Genomic DNA, 21,105 nt, shown 5'->3' on the forward strand with positions numbered 1-21,105 from the left:
CAAAGTCAACAGCCAAAATTCATTCATAACTAGGATTACAATTTCATCTCCTGGCTCCTGGTTCAACAATATTTCCCCTACCCATGAAGCCTTGGAACAATTGAAATGATAACTGGGAGGGAAAAAAAAGGCAAAGAACAAACATCTTACACTTTCTCTGGGATGCAGGCTTTAACTAGGTTTCAAGTTCTTCTAAGATAATATAATTTAATGGGGAGAGCTCTTGACATTAAAAGGCAAAATTTGTATTTAAGAGGCTAGGATCGTGACACATTAAAGCACTTTCAGGAGGTTAGCAATGAATACCAAGAATAACTGATGGTTGTTATGATACAAGAACAAAGAAGTTGATTCTCTGGAATTAAAGGTGTTTCAGTGTCATTGTTGCTCATGAGGAGGAGTAGACACCTGGATTTCTTTTTTTCTCAGGACAGCTTTATCCAAATAAAACTCGGTGTGTTTCACCACCCATAATGGAAAGTGCCCGTCACTCCTTGAATATCATCATATGGTTGGTGGCCGGTGGATAATGGAGCACTGAGTGTCAAGGTGACTGGCTTTCAATGAACACAAAACTAAAAATTATAGACCTGTCATTCCAGAGGCAGGCCACAATTAGCTGTCTATGCAACTTGAAATTTCCATTTTGCCAGCTGAATAATCCGTTGACTGGAGTTTCTCATTTTGGATGCATTTCCAAGCCTTTTGTGTGCTGGTCTTTTAAAATGTGGATTCTAATGTAAATAAACAGTGCACTTAATCAGAGGTATTCTTTTCTAGAAACATCCCCTTCCCAAATACAGACAAACCCCAATATTGTTTTAATAGTTTGTCACACAAACTATTAAACAAAACAATTTAAACCTTAGGTATTTTATTTAGGGATAGTAAAAATTCAAGCTGAAAAATGAGAATCATGCCTTAATATCTGGGAGTTCAGGGTTGAAAAAGAGAAATAGAGTTTTTGGCAGTTAGATGAATTGATAAGATCACCAAGTGAGAAGTAAAATCAGTGCTAAAAGTCAAAACTGGGGAATTTTAGTCTTGGAAACACTTACTGGCTGAAAACTGTCTGTTTACCTGTTTTCTATCTAGATTTGGTTTCTAATTCTATATCTGAGTTCTATCTTTCCTCTATCCTAGTCTTTCAGAGCTAGAGAAAATGATTCCAAAGTGAGGTCTATTGGAAAATTGTATTGCAATTTCCATTCGTTTGCTGTAAATGCAGTAAACTCCAGGACTCTGCAGTCTCAGATCTGATTCTGGACCATCTACTTGAACCTGGATCTTCACTACCCTCCATGTCCCTTGCCCCCAGTCCGCAGTACTCTCTGCCTCACTTGGATGATCCCTGTCTAAGTTTAAATTGACTGGCCACAAGGACGCAAGTAAAGTTGACAATCAATACTAATTAAGGAAAAGATCAGAAGTCTGGATCAGAAGTCTTTGAGTGAAATTCTCTCTACAAGTCTTGGAAATCTCATGATTCTATTTAACTTTCCATTATCGTTTGAATTACTGAAAATGTTAGGCAAGTTTACATGAAATAGAAGAGGTTTGCTAGGCACAGAAAAAAATTGAATTTGTATTGTATTGAAATAGGTCCTAACTAGACTGCTGATGGTGAAATATTGACTATTCTATTGTTTTGAATGACTGAGTGTCATATTTTACTGGGAATTGATTTCTGAGGCTCAGTCAAGGAGTGATTGAATTTGCAATTAGAGTCACTCTGTTGTGTAACTCAGATTATGCAAAGACCATTCTGAAACAGCAACTGAGATTTAACCCAGGATGTAGTGCATGGTTTCTCTTTAATTTCTCTTTATTTGTTGTTGTGTATTCAGTTTTTAAAAGAGCAAAAGAGGGCTTCCCTGGTGGCGCAGTGGTTGAGAATCTGCCTGCCAATGCAGGGAACACGGGTTCGAGCCCTGGTCTGGGAAGATCCCACATGCCGCGGAGCAAGTAGGCCCGTGAGCCACAATTACTGAGCCTGCGCGTTTGGAGCCTGTGCTCCGCAACAAGAGAGCCGCAATAGTGAGAGGCCCGCGCACCGCGATGAAGAGTGGCCCCCGCTTGCCACAACTAGAGAAAGCCCTCACACAGAAATGAAGACCCAACACAGCCATAAATAAATTAATTAATTAATTTAAAAAAAAAAAAAAAAAAAAAAAAAAAAAAAAAAAAAGAGCAAAAGACTTTTTTCATCTCTCTAGAAAAAAAAAGGACGTAATCTAGGCTTGACTATCTGTTTGATAAGAATCTAAACCTAGCAATTGGTTAATATCCTGTCTCCCATTTCAAAAAATAGTAAGCTTTGTAATTTATTCCTAATGATTAGCACAAAAAGGGAAAGGCTTTTCAAAACCAAGATAGAATCTCTTTAATTCCAAAAGTGTCCATTTAAGAAATATAAACTGTGAAGATAAGCAAAGGCTATTTTCTCTAAAGGAAAGCATTTTCAAATGAACAGAACAAGCAAATGTGGATTTAATTAGGTGCAGTCAGATGGGTATTAATTATTCACCTTTCCAGGGCGAGAATAGCGTTGCTGAAGAAATGAATAAGGCATGCTACTGGCTTCTTTCCTTTCCTTTCTATCGCTGCTGCTCTGATCTGAACTGGCTGAAGATGTGATAGCAGGGGGACAGAATGAAAATTTCTCCTTCCCTTCACAACTGGGGGTAGATTGTCTTTGAAAAGCATAGTATCTTCCATTGAAATAAAATGTTATTGACTATCCACTTTGAGACATAATAAACCTTCTTATATTTCTTTCTTACGTCTGGAATATACACACACTCATTTGTTATACTCTTTTTAACACTTGAAAAATAGCTAAAATTTGTCCTAATTTTCAGAGTTACATATATGCTAGAATTAGAGGTAAGAGCCAAAGTGGTCAAAAATTCAAGTTGATGATAGTCACACAATGACTAGACCTGTTTACTTCTGCACAGTCCCTTTTAAAAGCATTTGTTAAGCATCTGCTCCCTTGCCCAAGTAGGATGCATGATGCATATGGAGTCTACCAATGAACTATACTTAAAACCAGTGCAGTAAAAGATCAGCACTTATCTGAGTACCAAAAAATGTGTTAGTTCCAAGTGGCAAAAAGTGGAGTCAGAAAGAACCTAGGGATAAGACTTAGCAAATTTGGGTTCTACTCCTGACGCTGCCAGTGACTACATGTTACATACCTCTCAATATTTGTCAAAATATTTGTCAGTGTGTGTGTGTCGGGTGGTGGTGAGCACATGGGACAGGATGGGGCTGGAGGGAATAGAGGCAGAGAGAAACCAACCCTGAATAGTGTTTCCAAGAAGCGAAAAGACTCTGTTATCCTGTCTACGTTCTAATTACATGCGTACTCTACATGCTTTTGATTCTTTAGGTAACTTCCTGTTAACTGCCTTTTATAGCTGAGGAAACCAAAACACATGAAGACAAAGTGAGTTGGCTCAAACTGGACAGCTTGTCAATAGCAAAGCTGGAACCAGACTCTAAGCCTCTGATTTTCTGTGTAAGATACATTTTCCCCCTAAATGAGTTATTTTAACCATGGGTCTATGAAAATACTCAATCTTCTCAAAGTAACTCTGCATCCCTATAGGTTGTTGCAGATAGCTCTTTTAAAAATTGAAATAACTATGATCATCTTAACAAGTCCATTATAAATTTTGATCCGGTATAGAAAAATATGTTATATTTATATGTTAACTATGTTTTAAATTCCATGGCTATAAAGGAAAAGAATTGTAGATATATAGGAAAAGATTCCATTCTTAATTTCAAAACATATTTTGTTGGGGAGAGGTATGTAAAGTATAGAATAGGAGTCAAAAAACACTGAATCCACTTGTGCAACGGCTGTTCAGGTAAAATTCCTTGGTGAAGCTGGAAACCACTTGAAGAAATGTGTATTTGTATACATGTGGAGGAGTTTGTATTAAACTTGAATCATCTGGTATTATTTTTAAAAACAATATTCCTTTTGGTAAAGTCCAGGAATCAGGTAACAAAGTGTCCCTTTCATTGTGAGAGAAGTTAAATTAGGCCAGTTTTCTTAAATGATTGAAATACTTATGAAAAATACTGTTAATCCCTATAAACATTGTCTTTCTATACACCTCTGTAAATGTATTTTTTCATAGTAGTTGCTACATTTGTAAAGAGGTAGGTGAGTCAGAAACAAAATAAATGCTATGGGGAAGGTTATTTATAGACAAAAGTAATGAATAAGCTAAACTCCAAGTTAGTACAGCCCTAATAATGCGTTCTACTTCTCTTCCAAATCTCGATTGATTACTATTTTGTAACAGACTTTCTGCATATTATAACTCACTGATGCCTTGGTGTTGTTTTCTGCAGCAAAGAACTCTTTTTTTCTTTTCTTTTTTGATGGAATAAAGGTTAACCAAATTTTATAGCTTAAACTAATTTTTGAAGACCAGAATTATGCCATTGCTATAAATTATCTTAAAACTATATGTACATAAAGATTGGCCATTTAATGAATGTATTATTCTTTGTTAACATTATAGGTGGACTTATATCCCGCACTAAAGTGGTCATAAATAATACAGCAAGTGCTAATATTAAAAGCAGGTTACTATTAAAACCAGAATTTTGTGGTGCATCTTAAATACCAGCATTCTCAGGGGTCTAGTTAAAAAAAAAAAAGGCAACAGAAAGTCACGGAGCAGTAGTTTATTCCTCCCCCCCACCCGCCCCCAATTCATCTGGCTAAGTTTTGTGGGGCTTTTTCTTCTCATGAAAATTATTCTGTCACATCAAGCGCGTGTGTATGTCTCTGGATCTGAATTGCATGTGAATTATACCTTGAATAGATTCCCCAAATTGGAGAAGCGCAAATGTTCCCCTTCTGAATATTTTAGACTTGTATGAGTTCTCTCATATTTTTGTTTTTGTGCAAGGCCGCTTGTAAGGCGGCCTGGAGTCTTGAATGCTGACAACCTCCATTAGCATTAATGCTGTTCTCTTATCTCCCCTCGCTCTCCTCAGCTCCCCCCTCGCTCTTTCTTGTCTGAAGGTTCCCTGACACCGTTGACAAGGCTGACACCACCAATCAGCTTCGACTCAGCAAGGTCACTGTTCAGACTTGACTCGGGATTGGCTGCTGCGCTTCAGCGTGTTATTACTGTCTGATTTGATCGGAGGCAGGGGGTGGTCTCCAATCAAACAGAGAAAAGGTCCTAGAGAAGGTAATTAAATCCTGTCAGAGGCAATTATCGGTTCCAGGGCCATGACTCTGGCCCTGAATGCAGATGATCTGAAACTGTATTCTTGTAGAAATTCAAGAGGGCTCCTGGCATGGTTCAGCTAGGCATAAAGGAAGCAGCAGGCTTTCTGCAAACAATGCAGCTCTGTGTTATGAACCTTTCTGCCTTTTTTCCCCTTTCCCCGAAGACTTCTGTTTTCACTGATCAAAAATATTCCTTTTCAGGTCACATTCTAATTAATTTAATAGACAAGGTTTTCCTTTCTGGTACATAAATAATGACACGTTTTACTAAAGAACTTCTGCCCCCAACACGGGCTGTAACAAACAGCCTTTATCAAGGCAAACCAAAGCCTTTAATAGAAGGACACTAATCTGTAGTCTGGGCGAAGGGAGAAAAAAACATTTAAAGCCTCTAATATGGATGTTCTGCCTGAGGTGGATCCTGCCCTGTTTATACCTTCCCGTGCTCATGATGGAGTTTGCTGCTGTGACAAATCTTGAAGTTTCTCTGACGTAGTCTAGTGATGGCAGTGTGCATTTAATGACTACAGTTTCTAAAGGACAGAGAAAAGCTGCCACAGATTTCACTCTGTGAAGAAAGGACTTCTCCCTACCCTTCAAAAGAATATTTAGGAGAGTTAAAATTTTAAATTGAGCCTGGGAAATAAAAACAGAAAGAATGGAATGTTGTATTTTTTTTTTAATTTTACTCTATTTTATTTATTTATTTATTTTGGCTGCTCCGCACGGCATGTGGGATCTTAGTTCCCCGACCCGGGATGAAACCCTTGTCCCCTGCACTGGGAGCACGGAGTCTTAACCACCGGACTGCCAGAGAAGTCCCAGGAATGTTGTGTTTTTAATTGGGAAGAGAAAGCTGAGATAAACTCCATAGGTGCCCTTCTGCTCATCTATAGACAGAAGACTTTGGTTTTGTTTCCTGTGTGATTTCTCTTCAATTGTTATTAAATAAGCTTTGAAGTATGGTTTTTGCCCAAAGAACCCAGCCCTAAAAGGTAAATCTCTCTCCCCTTCCTGAATCATTATTAATTGTTCTCAGTGGTATTAACCAGTTTAGCATGAAAAATATTTGATAGGAGGAAGGTACTTCATTAAGTGTCTATATGCTCACCCTACTGGCTTTAACAGACTTTATGAAATATCGCTCTCAATTATTGTCAGTCTTCCAAATGGATAGCCTTGATTTCAACCTTTGTGTTTGTGAGGCTGGGTATTACTTTTTCCAGAATAAGATGTTCAAAACACCATTAAAACAATTTCTGTATTGTTGCTGATGAATCAGTTTAACCACCAGGGTTTCTCCCGAGGGAACAGTTAACTTTCCTCTAATCTTGGTTGTTTTCTTTGTTTCTAAAACACCATATTCCTGACTTTATTTGTTTTGGTGAAACATAAACAGATGCTTTAAGCAAAACATCATTTAAAAAAAGTTGTCCCTGCTACGAGTCCCTTAATCCGGATGAGGTATCAGGCTGGGAAAGAAATTGGTGGGAGATGTTAATAATAAGGAGAAGTGCTTTGGACACTGGTCGGCTGAGTTAAAAAAAAAAATCTCAAGTCCAAATCTGCACACATGACTGTGAAAATGATGTTTAATTCATCCCATATTGCATTTTTGGAACATCAAAGGCTTCATCAACTTCCCTAATAAAGATAAAATAGATACGGAGATAGAAGCAAACTGCTCAAGAATCTGGCAGCATATTTTAGATCATCAGGTTTGCTACTATTACAGAACTATTTCACTTTTCCTCCATGTGAGTGACAACTTTGTTTCATTTTTCATCTAGGGTGTTTATTTTTATTTGACCAACCATTGTATATTATTGTGTCATGAGATTATTTTGTTTTGTTTTGTACTGAAGTGGTAGCTGTTTTACTGAAGACACCCCTTCTGAAAGAAATCTTTATCTGTGAAGAAAAGAAAATTTTTGTAAATAAAACGAAAGGAAAAACATTTGAAATATTTTCAAATTATAAATAAATTATAAATAGTAATTAAGATCAGTGCTCCTCAAAGAGGGGAAAAAAGAAAAAAAGAAAACCTGGGTCACATGTGCCTCTTTTACTGGAGTCCTCTGTACTCCAGGTATCTTTATCCTTTTTGCTCTAGATGCATCTTTCAAGCTCCCTCACTTGACTGGGAGCTGCTTAAGGATAGGGATGGTGTCCTACTCCATCCTGTGTACTCAAAAGCCAGTAAATTGAAGACTGTCTTATTCTACAGACCTTTATAGGATGCCCCTATGGGCCTCTGTGAGATGGGGCCACTCCCAAGTTGAGATCCTGGAAATCATCAATAACCATACAGTAACATTATTTAATCAGACAAGGGAGTTAACTAAAATGTCCTACTGTGGCATTATGTGATGGCTCTTAGCTGTGTCAAAGTGTTTGATTAGTGCTCTAAATAAAGATGGGAGTTCTTTGTTTTTACTTAATTTTGTGGCCATTGAAGCACCAACCATCAGAACTGCCTTAATGCAAAATATCTGAGATCATTGTACCTTTAAAAAGGTTTGTAAACAGAACTCTCCAGGGGACATTATGTTGTGTTCAATGCTGAAATGTATTTTAAAATTTACAACGATTATGCAAAACATGGAAAATAATTCACATTTATCTCCTTATGTTCAGTTGCTTTGGTCAGTGTTATTGGATTGGGAAGAGTGGATTTGCCTTTTAATTGGTCTTTTCCAGATTTCTGGTGAGATTCCTACCACCACTGATGACAGGAGTATACACAGCCCAAACAAAGCCCATTGAGGTACATTTTCAGGATGGTGCATATGGGAACAATAATTTATGAACAGTAATAGGAGCTGGGTATGCAATTCCCTGCCTAACACCAGCATAAGTGTACCCCACTGATTACTGAGTGCACTGAAAATACTTGAGTAAAAAAGATAAAAGTCATCTGCTGTTCACCTCGTTTGTAAGTTGGAATTCCTCGAAAACAATTGGAAAAAAAAAGAATGATGTGAAAATCACGATTAAGCATTGTGTAGTAAGAACTATATATTTTTTAAAAGGGGGGTTGGCAGTGAAAAATTAGCTAGACCTTGCCACATAGGGAATGAAAAAATTAACTTTCCCTGTTCGGTGATATTGCTGCAAATTCGCTGTGTTGCAAGCTGCATTTCACCCCTCAAGGGATCTGGAAACTTATCAGATTTTATTAATTTATTGGCTCTGTGCTGAGGTGTATTGTAAACCAATTTTAAGTACTTCATTTTGCTATTTATTCACTGCTTCCTAAAAGAAGCAGCCTTTCCTACAAACCCTGAGGGTTTCCATAATCAGTTATATTATAACTTTCCTCAACCTGAGGATATGAAATCTAAATACATTTAAATGTTTTATTTGATGTGGGTGGGTGTCACCTTCATTCCTGATCTGCAAAATTAGGGACATATACTTTCAGCATTGGCATCAGGGTTGGGGATTGAGGGTGTGATTGAAGGAGTACCCCTTCTTCCTATTTATAGTAGGTGGCAGTTTTACCCCTCCCCTTCTTCTGGAGACAAAAATCTGCACATGTGGATGGTGGAGTAGAAATGCTCATTTTAGAAGGAGCATGAAATTGACTGGCAAGGTCAGAGAATGGTGGAGAGGAGGGGAGAGCCGCGGTTTGGCACCAGGAGATCTGAAGGCTAAGAAAAGGGAAGGAAGAAAATGTGGGAGTGTTGATGGGACGAATGGGAGAGAGGTGAGGTCGGGGTGGAGGTGGAGAGAAGAAAAAGAAAACCTCTCTGGTAAATGGAAGCAGGGAAGGGCACCCAACTAGAAGTCACAGGACTTGGTGGTTCTAGATCGGGTTCTGTCCTAACTAGCTGCCAGGGGTGATAGCTGTAATCAGTCCTGCTCAGCACCTGCTCCATTTCCTTCCCTCACCCCAGGGTTGCCAGGTAAAATACAGGGTGCACAGTTAACTCTGAATGTCAGACAAATAAGAATAATGTTTTAGTAAAAATATGGCCCAAGTGTTGCATGAGACATACTTATACTAAAAAATGTATTCCATATTTATGTGAGATTCTGATTTTATTGGACATCTTGTATTTTCTTTGCTGGATCTGGCAACTCTACCGCCCTGACCCACAGTGATATCTGGAGCTTCGTGCAGGAAGATGCAGAGGTTCTGTAAACATGGGGGCCAAGGTCAGTGTCAGTCTGAAAATTGCCCCTTGGTCAAATTTCTGCTAAGAGCCTTGAGGTTTGTTTATTTCTTGCCTCTTACCCCTGTCATCTTTAGATACCACCGCAAATATTTTCTCTTTCATGTTTTAATACCTAAACACCTCTGTCCTTCTACTGCCCTCCTATTAGCCACTCTCTTCCTCTCCTTCTCTCAGCTCTTCCCACAGTGTGTCCAGGAGTCCACAGTTCATTATTGTTTATCTACATGTTTGAGTTTCCTCCTCTCTTAATGGAAACGCTGTTCTTCCCTGAGGATCTTACTTCCTTTGTAGCTGTCTTAAGTGGAGACCACTCTCTGTGAGTTACTCCAAGAACTATGGAGCGAGGACACAGAGGGGACATTCTCACTGTAACTTCCAAATCCCATGAGAGCCCATTCCCTGTCTTTACCACACTCTTCCCTTCTCTGCTGGCAACTTCTCATCTCCTGTTCATTCTCCATAGGTAATAAAGCCTCTGTCAACTGCCTCACCCAAAGACAAGTGAGTGAGGCCGTTCTAGACCATCCAGCCCCAGCAGAGCTGCCAACCAATGACAAAAGTCAGCTGATTCCACCTAGACTAGAAGAGCTGCCCCAGCCTTTTTGGCTGTCCCTGTCATCGCAGCCAACTCACAGAACATGAGCTAGATAATAAATAATTGTGGTTTTTAGCTACTAGGTTGTGGGGTACTTGGATCATCTTTTCCTTTTTATATATAAATTCTATCATTATCCTTGAGAATTTCAGTGTCCATATAGAGATTTTACAGACATGCTTTCCTTACATGATTTGGCTTCTTCATCTTTGAAGAACTTTACCTTCATTAAAAAAAAAAAATTACAGCTAACATTAATGGTTAGGATATGGAGAAAGAGGCAGAAGAGGATAAGGGGGAGTGGGACCAAGTCTCAAAGTTGTAATCTAAAGGATTGAAATATTTTTTGGATGGACAGCAGAAATGATGACAGGCAAGTTGGAAACCTTATGATGAAGGATAGTCAAGTCTAGACAATTTAATCAAACTTCTCTGTCTAAAAAATATCTTCCCCTCAATCTGCCATGGTCCATACTCCCCCAAATATTGATAAATACTCAAGCCAAAAAAATGAACAAGGTTTGGTTCAAATAGGCTGTAATTAAAGAATGTCTATAATTGTGGGGACTCAATCTAACAATTGTGTGATAATGATGAATTTTTTTCATTTTTAAATAATTGACACCTTGAGTTCTGAAGAGATGAGATGCCAATAGATATATTTCAGTGCCTTCCAGAGAAGAGATAGGAGTGATAACCTTCAAGTGGTGGTAGAGGTAAAAAGAAGGAAATAATATGGGGATAATGGGAAAGGGAGATAAATTTTACGAGCTCGTAAACCTAATGAAGAATAGGCATTAACAGTGGAGGAAGATGCTGAAAAGAATGGACTCTATTGGGCATTTCATCCATTTTATGAATCAATAAATTCAACTCTTTGGGCCTTGTTTTCTTCCTTTGTAAAATCAGTGAGTTAGACTAAAGCTGGGACAGCACATTTTTGGCATGCTTACTACCACTCTCCCTTTCCATGACCAGGTCAGAGTTTGATAATCAGTTATAGCCCATTCAGCTATGTCCTGTTCAGCTTGGATGTAGCTTCTGAATCTCCTTTGGTCTAGCAATCCAGGAAACACCATCAATACAGTAGAGGTAACATCTGAGATGAAAACCTCTTCCTTTACCCTAGACTAAATTATCGCAAACAACCTTTGGAATATTAAAATTCATCATGCTTAATATGGAAAAATCTAAATGCTTCTTTCCATCTCTGCTTTAGGAGATGACGCAAACAGTGGCATATTATATATAACCTGGACACTCACATCAAATTACTTCAAGTTCTAGAAAAAATGTCAATAGAGATATTTGTTCTGTTTAATCTACTTTTCAAAATTCTAAACATGGGAAACCAAAAAAGACATTTAAATTGAATTTTCTCAAGATGAAGGGGAAAATTGATTTCTGACATGGCTAACCACCACATTATCAGATATATAGATTTCAGGGAACCAATATTCAATTTCATGAGCTTTTTTCCCTTTCCCATATATGTCATATTGTAAATCCATTTTGAAGATACCATGATAGTTTTAAAAAATTTATTGTTGTTTCATTGGATTTTTTCCTAAAGCAGAACCCAAATCTAGCCTTGAAAACAAGTTTCCTCAAAACACAAAAACCAACCCTTCTCTCAAAGATCATCTGCATCTCTCCTCTTTGTTCTAACAGAAAGTTGCACTTCCCAAATTATGCATCATGTTGGAAAATTGTAGTAGGGTGACACCCAGTTAATTTTTTTAAAGCTTATTAACATATCTTGAATAATCTTACCCTCTGCCTATGACACCAAAGTTTGCAGAAATGTAGGCTAACTCATGTTTTGAATTGTGTTCCAACAAACAATCTTGAAAAAAGCCAGTATTGAATATATATTGAATACATAGTTGAATTATAAGAAAAATCTGACTATCTTCCTAAACTCACACTTTTTGGGGGGTCATTTCATACTTTTAAAAATTTGTTTTGTTCTCTTCAAAAATATCATCAATGCGTAATGTGAAAAACTTCAACAACACAGAAAATAGAAAGGGAAAGAGTGACTCAAATTTCTTCCACCCCAAATTTGCCATGCTTATCACACTTTTATGTCCTTTAGTATTCCTCCCTCCCTTACTTCCCTCCCTCCCTCCCTCTCTCCTTCCAGCATCATGAAGCATCTATTGTTTTTATTGTCTCTGTTTTACCTTCAGGAACATACTATGAAAATGCTTCCACATAAAGGCACATTCCTTCTCAATAAGTTTATTAAAGTAAATCTTACAATGCACTGTACTACCTGTCCTTGAGCTTATTTAAATAGAATCATACAGTTTGTAGTCTTTTAGGTTTGGCATATTTTCCTCAACATAATGCTTTTGTAATTTGTTCATGGTGCTACACATAGTTCCATCTTTTTTATTGCTGAGTGGAACTTCATGTGATATATGAATATACCACAATTTGGTTAGGTTTTGCATTCTCCAGTTAATAAACATTTGAGTTATTTCCCAGTTTTTTTGCTATTTTGAGTAAAGCTGCTGGAAACATTCTTGTACAAGTCTTTTTGGAACATATAAATGATTTTCAGTGGTTGCGTAGTATACCATTGAATCTGTATACTATATATACAACTCCTATTAATTCAACCCCTATTGTTGGTCAGTAAATTACTTCCTGTTTTCACTAGCATAAAGAATGCTACGGTGTAAACCTTTGTGAGTTTTCTTGCCCCCCCCCCTTTTTTATTATGGTAAATAGACATAACATACAATTTACCATTTCACCTTTTTAATTGTGTAGTTCTGTGGCCTTAAGTACATTCACAATTCTGTGCAGCCATCACCTAGATATATCTCCAGATATATTTTATCATCCCAAACCGAAACTCTATACTCATTAAACAGTAACTCCCTCCCCCAGCCCCTGGTAGCCACTATTCTACCTTCTGTCTGTAAATTTCACTGTTCTAGGTACCTCATATGTGTGGAATCATACTTTGATTGAATATTTGTTCCTTTGTGTCTGATTTCACTTAGCATAGTGTTTTCTGGTTCACCCAAGTTACAGCATATATCAGAATCTAATTCCTTTTCAAAGCTAAATAATATTCCATTGTATGTCTATACCACATTCTGTTTACCCATTCATTCATTGATGAATGTTTGAGTTGTTTCCCCTTTTTAGCTACTGTGAATAATGCTGCTATGAACATTGGTATACAAGTATCTATTCCAAGTCTTTGCTTCCAACGCTTTTAGGTGTATGAATGGAAATGGAATTTCTGGATTATACAGTAATTTTATGTTTCATTTTTTGAGGAACTTCCGTACTGTTTGCCACATTTTACTTTTTTACTCCGTGGAATGCACAAGCATTCCATTTTTTCCACATCCTTGCCAACACTTATTACACTTACTGTTTTCTGTTTGTTTGTTTTTGGATAATAGCCATCCTACTGGGTATGAAGCAGAATCTCCTTGTGGTTTCCACTTTGTGAGTTTTTGTACATAACTCTGAACATATCCCTGATTATGTGTTTAGGTGAAGTTTCTAAAAACATAATTCCTGTGTACAAGGTTCTGTCCATTCTGAAGTCTCCTAACATGCATAGTCACACTTCACTGCAGAAAGGTTATGCTGATTTATGCTATCAGCAGTGATACGAATCCTTTTTACTTTGGCTTTTCATTTCCTTTTAGACAAGTCTAAATTATTCTAAATCATTCACTTGATGGTTTCCAACATCTGGATATTTTGCCTTTATTACGGCAATTATTCCGTTATTTGGAAGTGTTTCATATTTTGCATACTGGTGATCACTGATGGTTGTGATGATGACCACTAATTAACTGTTATCCATCAATAACTTGAAACCTTTTATTAATTAACTATGATTCATCCATATTTTGTAGATTGTTCCTGCCTTGCTCTTCTTGTTCTCCATGTAATGCTCTGTCTTCTTTTTTTTTTATATCGGTACAAATTTTATTTTTTTGTGATTAGAGAATTTAATATCTACTCTCTTAGCAGCTTTCAAATACACAGTACAGTATTGTTAGCTATATTCACCATGCTGTACGTTACATCCCCAGGACTTAATCATTTTATTTTAACCTCCTTCACCCATTTCACCCACCCCTCACCCCAGCTTCTGACAACCACCAATCTGTTCACTGTATCTATGAACTTGGTGTTAATGCTTTGTCTTCTTAAAAAATCTTGATAAAAAATAGTAACAATAATTATTCCTTGTATTTGCATAAAACTTTAACTCTTTAAACTCTTCCACACATGTTATGTTCTTGGAGTGTCATAGCAACCCTTCCAAGTACGGAGGTAGGAAATGTACTCTTTTAATCATTATTATATGTGAAGAGGCTCTACGGTCAGCCAACTAGTTAGTGGCATAGGCAGGGTGGAGACTGAGTGTCTCAATTCCTATTCAGAGCTCTTTCTTGGAGACTTCAAAAGCTTTCATAAATATGTGGGAAAAAGTCAGTTTTTAAAAAAATCACCATATGTATAATATTTAATGTAAAAAAGTGAACTCCAATAGAATTTTCCACTTTGTCAGGCTCAACACATTTAATTTTGATATGATGCCAGGATTTAATGAGGAAAGGTGCATAATTTCATCATTACTCTGAAAATAGACATTTCAAAGCAAGCACAGTGGACAAATTAACTCATCACAGAGAGATGATAGTTTTTTTTATGATTAATCAGCTTTTAATTACTTAAGACTCATAGAACCTTTCAGAAAGGCAGGAAAAAAACTTTCCATAAAAATATCTAAAGATAAACCAAAGATGAATGTATAACATTTGATATCACTGAATGCTCACAGTGGCATTTGTGGTTTTCTTGAGATTTTAGCAAAGTACTGTCAATCTTTCCTTAGTATTCTGCATTTGACTTAGATGTGTATGTTTCAAATGACAATATTACCTCCTTGACCAAGCTTTGTCAGTCTCCTCCAAATCCTATTCTCATGGAGCCTTCAATGTTTGGAATTCTGTGTTCCGCTTTACATTACCCAATGGTAGCAAGAATCTTGCTAAGTCACTTTAGCAAGAAATCCCACCCTGGATATCTGATCTCCCTCAATATCTGATCAAATCTTATCCCCACCGTTCACCTTGGCCTGTCTTCATATTTTCAACTTCTTCATGAGTTTTTTCTCAAAAGTGTTGTACTGTTGCAACTATCTAATGTTATTCCGTGTCCAGTAAGACATTTGACCTTTAGGGTAGGAAAAAAAATCTCTGTAATGCTTTCGTAGTTGTGAAAAACTTATCAATATGAAAGCTGTCATGCCTTTAAAAATTAAGTTAGGAGGTAAAAAAAAATAGAATCCAAATTTTAAAATTTACACTCTTGTAGTATGAACAAAAGGTAAGAGTTTTTCAAATTTCGAGTACAGCTGCTTTCTGTAGAAATGACATTCCTGCATGGGTGTCTGCTGACTCAGCTTTGGCTTTAGACCCAGAAGCCCTGTAGAGGTAAAGAAATTTCTAGCTCATGGCTGTCAAACATATTAAGACATTCTTTTTTTCCTTCCAGTTTTATTGAGATATGATTGACATACAGCACTGTGTAAGTTTAAAGTGTACAGCATAAGGATTTGACTAACATACATCATGAAATTATTACCATAAGAAGTTTAGCAAGCATCCCTTACCTCATACAGATTCAAAATTAAAGAAATAGAAAAAAATTTTTTCCTTGTGATGAGAACCCTTAGGATTTACTTTCATATGTAACATATTGCAGTGTTACTTATATTTTTCATGTTGTACATTTCATCCCGAGTATTTATTTATCTTATAGCTAGAAGTTTGTACCTTTTGACCACCTTCATCCAATTCCCTCTTCCCCTGCCTTGTCCTCTGGCAAGCACAAATCTGATCTCTTTTTCTATGAGTTTGTTTGTTTTTTTGTTTGTTTTTGAAGTATAACTGACCTACAACATTATGTTAATTCCTGTTACACAACGTACTGATTTGTTACTTCTATATATTTCTAAACGTTTACCATGGTAAGTCTAGTTATGATCTGTCACCATACAAAGATATTACATAATTATTGACTGTATTCCCCACACTGTACATTTCATACCTGTGACTCATTTATTTTGCAACTGGAAGCTTGTACCTCTTAATCTCCCTCACCTACTTCTCTCCTTCCCCTACACTCCGCCCCTTTGGTGGCCACCTGTTTATTCTCTACCTATGACTCTGTTTCTGTTTTGTTATGTTCATTCATTTGTTTTGTTTTTTAGATTCCATATATAAATAAAACCATACAGTATTTATCTTTCTCTGTCTGACTTATTTCACTTAGCATAATACCCTCTAGGTCCATCCATGTTGTCACAAATGGCAAGATTTCATTCTTTTTTATGTCTGAATAATATTGCATTATATATATGTATGTATGTATGTATGTATGTATATATATATATATATATATATATATATATATATCTATCTCACATCTTCTTAATCCATTCATCTATTGATGGGCACTTATGTTGCTTCCATATCTTGGCTATTGTAAATAATGCTGCAATGAACATAGGGGTGCATATATCTTTTCAAGTTAGTGTTTTCATTTTTCTTGGATAAATACCCAACAGAATCAAATTGGACTACTTTCTCATACCATGCACAAAAAATAAATTTAAAATGAATTAACGACTTAAATGTAAGACCTGAAACAATAAAACTTCTAGAACAAACATAGGCCGTTCACTCTTTGACATCAGGTCTTAGTAATATTTTTTTGGATGTGTCTCTGTCAAGGGAAACAAAAGAAAATATAAACAACTGGGACTACATCAAAGTAAAAAAGCTTTTGCACAGTGAAGGAAACTATCAACAAAACGAAAAGACCACCTACTGAAGGGGAGACAATATATCCGATAAGGGATTAATATGCAAAATATGGAAAGAACTAATATAACTCAACATCCAATACGAGTCAACTGTATGATGGTTGTAATGGAAGTCATGAAAAGTGATGAGGTCAGCTGCGGGGAGATTAGAGAAAGAAAACGAAGGTGCCTAGGACAGAGGCTGGAGAAACTCTTATCATTTGAGGGTCAGGTAGTTTAGTGGTTAGACAGTGTGTGACACCAAAGAATGTGGCATTACAGAAGCCAGGTGTATTATTTTCCAGGGGCTGCAATCGCAGCAACTGTGTGGCTTAAAACAACGGGAGTGTATTCTCTCATAGTTCAGGAGGCCAGAAGTCTGAAATCAAGGTGTTGGCAGAAATTGGTTCCTTCTTAGGGGTTCAGAGAGAGAATGTTCATGCCTGTTTCTTAGCCTTTGGTATTGCCAGCAATCCTTGGTGTTCCTTGGCTTGTAGACGCATCACTCCTGTCTCTACCTCTGTTGTCACATGGAGTTCTCCCCTATATGTCTCTGTCTCTGTGTCTCTTCTTCTCTTCTTATAAGGACACCAGTCGTATTGGATTAAGGGTCCCCTCCACTCTGGTATGACCTCATCTTAACTAATTACATATGCAAAGAACCTATTTTCAAATGAAGTCACATTTCAAGGTTTGGGGTATACGTAAATTTTAGGGGGACACTATCCAACCCAGTACACCAGGGGAAAAGACAAATTCCCAAAGGAGGCAGTGTTAGCAGCATGTGATGCTGCAGAGCGGTCCAGAGAATGGTTTCAAACTTGTCCTGGTTTATTGGAAAGCGGAGATCTGCAGATAAAATTATAGTGGGTTATCCTTAAATCTGAATGAGCAGATTCCCTTCTTGTTTTCAGTCATCCTGAAGTTTTATTGATGACTTGTACTAGAGAGTCTGTCTTCATCTTTGAGAAATGGCTCAGTTGGTGTCCCTCGCGTGGCACTGGGGTCCTGGCTCTGGAGCGATGTGAGAGTACAGATGTCATTTTTGGAATTTCTCTTTTTGATCTCTGCAACCACTTGATTCCCTTGGAGAACTTTCCTTAAGTAATATCCAAGCCCTCTCCTATTTAGAGTGCACAGGGCTAATGGGATCACTAGCTGAGGTGAAATTGTTGCAGATGGTAATGTGAAGACTAATTTATTTTCAGAGGCTTTTAGGAATTCATGTGCTTTTAATGATAGCTTACTATAACCACAAATCCCTCATTTTCATTCTTTAAAGGGAGAGGATATTGCCCATTATTAACAGTAGAGGAAGATAGAGTAGGCAGCTAATTGAACCAGTGGATCTGACACGATTGTGGTGGGGTTATGAAAGCTGAAGAATTTTACTGCGCTCCTAGGATTCTGTCTTATTTTTTATATCGACTTTTTTGACCCCCTTGCAAGCCACTTTCACCTGCTCGTCTTTCTTCCTCAGTCAAGCATCCATCGGCAGGCCCCACAGTGAGGTTGGTTTTCTATGATCCTTTTATTGATCAAAAAGCTGAGACAGCCTTGTGCCCCCACCATTACGATAGCAACTTTTTCTTGGAGAGGGCAAAAATGGGTGGGATTACTTCCTGTCCTTTACTCTGCCTTGGGGCCCTATTATCTGCTTCTTCTTAAGCCAGGGGATGACAGGGAAAAGGGGGGTGGGTAGGGATGGAAAGATGTATTTTCTTTTAATCTTGACATGAAGGGAGAAAAAAAGTCTTCCATAGCCATAAATCATTAATTTCAGGAGGGAAAATGTTGGTTCCCTCCCTGGTCCTTTAAGCCAGCTGGACTTGGTGATATCATATGTCTATAATTTACAAAGGCCAGAGGCCCTGAGACAGTGCTCTCATTTGCTGCAAGTTCCTCTTTTGACCACCATCTCTACTGATGGTGGACTCTTGGTCCTGCTACCCAGCTTTATGTTCTGCCTCTGATGAGTTGCAGGTTTATTGTTAGTCTTTCTAGGTCTTAAAGCTTGGATTTCTCTGAGGGGTTTTCACAAGGGTTGCACCTCCAGCTCTTAGAGACCCTAATTCATCCACGGCTCTGCTCTGCCTCATGTTCCACCCATCCCAGCCAGGAAAGCCCTAGAGCTTTGGCACCCAGGACAACAGTCTGGTTCTGAGATCCAGAAGGAGATTTTCATTGTTTCGAAAGTACCACATGATCATTCTTAATGGGAAAAGTGTGGGTTTTAAAGTCAGGCTTATTCAGGGATTGAATGTCAGGCTCTGACCGCTTCTAGTTTCACTTTTTGAATTTCATTCAAAAGTACATTCTGAAAACAACACAACAATGTTTATATCTAAAATATATGTATAAAAACATGGACTGGACTATACATACACACTGTGTAATTGTTATTGCTCCGAGGTGAATCTGGGAACCAGATAGTACTAGAGAGGAAATGAAGGGACTTCAGGTTTATCAGTAATGGCTTAGATTTTTTACATTAAAAAAAATCTGAAGGTATGATGACAAAATTAACATTTAAAAAATTCTGATGGTGGGTTTAATATATAGGGAGAATAATATTCTCCCTATTTTTCTGCATTAAGCATCTTTTCATGAGTTTATTTGCCATTTTTATTTCTTCTGTGAATTGTCTATTCGTAATAGCCTCCTATTTTTTCCACTGGATTATTTATCTTTTCCATATTTCCTTGAAGTGATTTGTATATTCTCATATCAATTCTTGGTTAGTTATGTGCATCGTGAGTATATTCTACCTGTCTGTGGTTTATCATTTCCTTTTACTTTGGGCATCTTTTGATGGACAGTAAGTGACAGAAGTGATAAACAGAAGTTGATTTATCAAACTTCTCCTTTATGCCTTGATGTTTTGGTATATTGCCTATAAAGTACATCTTTACCTTGAGTTCATAAAGTTAGCTATTTTCATATACCTTCTCCTGATAGTTTTATTTTCCCTTGTAGGTATCTGATCAATCTGAAATTAATTTTTTGGCATGCGTAATTTAAAAATTTAATTTTTTTCTATATGGAAGTCCAATTGTTTGAAACTACTTAATGGTTGGTTACAGGAATGCTATGGATTTTTGTATCCAGAAAAATTACCACATTCTCATACATTTTAATAATCATAGTTTTATTCTATTCTCTATGTAAACAAATCCATAGTATTGCAAATAATGACAATTTTGTGTATTCCTGTCTAAGTCTTATAGACCATATTTCCTTTTCTTGCCTTGTTGTAGTGTCAAAGTCTCTAGTACAAGGTTGAATAGTAGTGAAAATGGTTGGTGTCCTTATCTCATTATTTACATTAATGAGAATGCTTTTAAACTTTTACTATTAAGTAGGAAGTTTGCTATAGGCTTTTGTTAGCTATTCCCTTATCAGGTTAAGAAAATTCCCCTTTATTTCTAGTTGGCTAAAAATCCATTTTTTAAATTATAAATGAAAGGGATAGAGTTGTTTATTTCTCTCTTATGTAATATTTACCATGTGAATGGCTCAAACAGGTGGTTGAATGATGCTCCTCGGGGTCGTTTAAGGACAAAGCAAGTGCTCTGCCTTTCATTAGGCCACTGTTCTCATTGTGAGAAGAGGGAAGAAAGACTTGAAGGGTGAGGCCCAAGATCTTAATTTAAAACCCAGGCCCCAAAGTTATATATGTAGATACCCCTCCCTTTGCACTGGGGGAGAAATTGGTCACAGGGCTACACATAACTGTAAGGGAAGCCAGAAATTGTAGTGGGCAAGAGTCTTTGCCAGAAAGATTAATCTTATGCATTTTTTAAAAATCTCTATTTTAATTATCTGAAATTAACATTGTTGTTTATTTGTGTTATTTTTTTCTCAATCAGTTGCTGGAGTTTTTTTCCCCTTTTATTAGTTTTTTTTCTTAAAAAACTCAAAATGACAGTAGTGGAAAAACTGGCAAAATCCAAAGGAAGTCTGGAGTTTAGTTAATAGTAATGTACAAATGTTGTGCCTACTACCAAGAGTAATACAGAGTATATGAAGACATAATAAAAGTAGTCAACATTTGTAAGCACTTACTATGTGCCAGGCATCTTTCTAGCTATTTTAATCCTCAAAATAGCACCATGAGGTAGTTTCTACTAGTATCCATTCTGTTTTATAGGTGAGGAAACTGAGATGTAGAAGTTAAGAAATTTGTTCAAGATCACGTGGTAGGAAG

The 21,105-nt window shown here is 37.1% G+C and overlaps 1 long non-coding RNA gene across 1 annotated transcript in view; it reads left to right on the forward strand.

Moving 5' to 3' along the window:
* The window catches only part of LOC132370729 (uncharacterized), a 35,187-nt gene that overhangs the window by 11,568 nt on the left and 2,514 nt on the right, over window positions 1-21,105 (forward strand). Inside the window, exon 2 of the long non-coding RNA XR_009504674.1 lies at window positions 5,026-5,225. This is a non-coding gene — a long non-coding RNA (uncharacterized LOC132370729). The remainder of the gene's footprint in view (window positions 1-5,025; window positions 5,226-21,105) is intronic.

The sequence above is a fragment of the Balaenoptera ricei genome, chromosome 8, assembly GCF_028023285.1.
Source record: "Balaenoptera ricei isolate mBalRic1 chromosome 8, mBalRic1.hap2, whole genome shotgun sequence".
NCBI classification, from domain to species: domain Eukaryota; kingdom Metazoa; phylum Chordata; class Mammalia; order Artiodactyla; family Balaenopteridae; genus Balaenoptera; species Balaenoptera ricei.